This window comes from Loxodonta africana, chromosome 3 (genome assembly GCF_030014295.1).
Source record: "Loxodonta africana isolate mLoxAfr1 chromosome 3, mLoxAfr1.hap2, whole genome shotgun sequence".
Classification (NCBI taxonomy): domain Eukaryota; kingdom Metazoa; phylum Chordata; class Mammalia; order Proboscidea; family Elephantidae; genus Loxodonta; species Loxodonta africana.
In genome coordinates, this window is record NC_087344.1 from 101,028,300 (window position 1) to 101,031,227 (window position 2,928).

The following is a 2,928-nucleotide window of genomic DNA, read 5'->3' on the forward strand; positions in this document are numbered from 1 at the left end:
CCAGTCGACTGGCCAGGTAGCTGTCTTTCAAATTTCTTGGCATAGATGAGTGAGCACCTCCAGCGTGGCATCTGTTTGTTGAAACATCTCAAATGGTATTCCATCAATTCCCAGAGCCATATTTTTCACCAATGCCTTCAGTGCAACTTGGAGTTCTTCCTTCAATACCATGGATTCTTAATCATATGCTACCTCCTGAAATGGATGAGCATCAATCAATTCTTTTTGCAACACGGACTCTGTGTATTCCTTCCATCTTCTTTTGAGGCTTCCTGCGTCATTCAGTATTTTGCCCATAGAATCCTTCGATGTTGCAACTTGAGGCTTGATTTGTTTGTTTGTTCAGTTCTTTCAGCTTGAGAAATGTCAAGCATGTTCTTCCCTTTTGGTTTTCAAACCCCAGGTCTGTGCACATTTCATTATAATACTTTACTTTGTCTTCTCGAACCACTCTTTGAAATCTTCTGCTTAGTTTTTACTTCATCATTTGCTTTAGCGGCTCTATGTTCAAAAGCAAGTTCCAAAGTCTCTTCTGACATTCATTTAGGTCTTCTCTTTCTTTCCTGTCCTTATGACCATTTGCTTTCTTCACGTATGATGTCATTCCACAACTCATCTTGTTTTTGTTCATTAATGTTCAGAGAGTCAAATCTATTCTTGAGATGGTCTCTAAATTCAGGTGGGGTATATTCAAGGTTGTATTTTGGCTCTTGTGGACTTGTTTTAATTTTGTTCAGTTCCAACTTGTACTTGCATATGAGAAATTGGTCTCTTCCACAGTCAGCCCCTGGCCTAGTTCTGATTATATTGAGCTTTTCCATTGTCTCTTTCCACAGGTGCAGTTGATTTGATTCCTGTGTATTCATCTGGGGAGGTCCACATGTATAATCACTGTTTATGTTTTTGAAAAAAGGTATTCACAATGAAGAAGTTGTTGGTCTTGCAAAATTCTATCACGCAATCTCCAGTGTTGTTTCTATCACCAGTAAATGACCCACTGCCATTGAGTTGATTTCAACTCATAGAAACCCTAGGATAGAGTAGAACTGCCCCAAAGGGTTTCCAAGAAGCAGCTTGTGAGTCTGAACTGCTGACCTCCTGGTTAGCAGCTGAGCTCTTAACCAGTGCAGTACCAGAGCGCACCAGTAAATAGAGGGTAATATCTAAATAAGAGCTCAGATCAAGTGACAGCCAGCAGAAAAGAGAAACACTAGAATGTGAGTCAAGGGACTGAGGTGCTGAAAGTTCCAGTTCAGCCAGTTACCACACTGTGTGGTCATGGGAGAACCATTTAACCTCTCAGTATGGGGAATGGGGCTACCCAGCCCTCCTACATCACAACATGCTCAGAAGGATCACATGAAATAATATACTGAAAGATTTTCAATGTCTTAGAAAAAGAAAGTATTCTCAAGCATGTTAACTCAGTTCAATTAATCAACAATAATTTGGGGGAAATTCTCTTAGAAGATTCTCATGGGAAATTCTTCAATGGAAGGAGAGTGAAGATTGTTAAGCAATGATTGACCTTAAACTTTTGATGAACAAGAGCCAAACCAGTTGCTGTCAAGCCGATTCCAACTCAGGGTGACTCCATATATGTTAGAGTAAAACTGTGTTCCAGAGGGTTTTCAAGAACTAAAACTTGTCTACTTCTCACCAACTCAACTGCTCCCACTTGAGTTCAACCCAGCACCATCTTCACCTGAATTATTGGAATAGTTCCCAAATTAGTCTTCCTATGTCCAGGAATTGCCCTCTTCCCCTACCCTAAAAAAAAAAGAAAAAAAAAATCCATTCTCTACTGAGCATCTAGACATGATCCTTTTAAATATATCATGTTACTGTTCTGATCATAACATTCCAATGGTTCCCCATTCCACATGGGTAAAGACCAAAGCCTGGTATGACCTACAAGGCCCTGCAGGACCTGGTGCCCATCTCCTTCCTGACCTCATCTCCCATGGCTCTTCCCCTCACCCCCATTGCTCCAGACACATCAGTCTCCTGGCTGCTCCCACTTAAGAGTCTTGCTGCAACTCTTCCCTTGGCCTGGAATCCCCTTTGTTCAAATGTATACTCTTTATTTAGTTACCACTTTTATATTAGATATGACAACTCCACTTAAAATTTCATCATGGCCATCTATACCCCTTCCTTTCTTCATTTTTCCCCGTAGTTCACCTTCGACAGTACTATATAGCTTATTTATTGTATTTTTGACTGTATCCCCCTCACTAGAATGTATGCTGTATGAGGACAACAATTTTTGTCTGTTTCATTTACCGTATCCCCAATTCCTAATGCTTGGCATGGAGTAAGCACTTAGTATTTGCCAAATTGAGATCAGAACTTGGTTCCCGTATCACTAGATCACTGATTTTTTACACCATTTAGACACTGAATTGACAAATGGTAGTGCTACCTGACTTTCAAACTGTCCATCTGGAAATTCTTACATCAAGTTGGATGAAGTGCCTGGTGTTGTCTGTCTGTGCATCCAGCTGTGTGCTCTCTAGGGAAGCATGCATCATATTTGGTCCCAGTTTTGTTGTTGCATTACTCTTCCCAGTTTGGTTAGCTTAGAGCAGGCCTTAAACATCTGGCTCTGGTGAAGGAAATATTTAGGCCAGCTGTCTAAGAGGTTAAGGGCAAGTCACAGAGGCAAGGGTATACTGGTGGGAAGTGAAAGAGACTTTTGCCACCTTAACCCTCATAGCCAACCTGGCTCACATCCACAAGGATCTACTACACATACATAGTTAACTGTCAGCACAAACAACAGAAAGAATCAAATGGTCTTTGGTTTGAAATCACAAGCCTCTTTGTTTTCAACACTAAGCACTGTAAGTTAACACATATATTACATAGTAACAGTACTTTATAGGGTTTTCAAATATAGTTTGATCCATCTTTATCCCAGTGGGT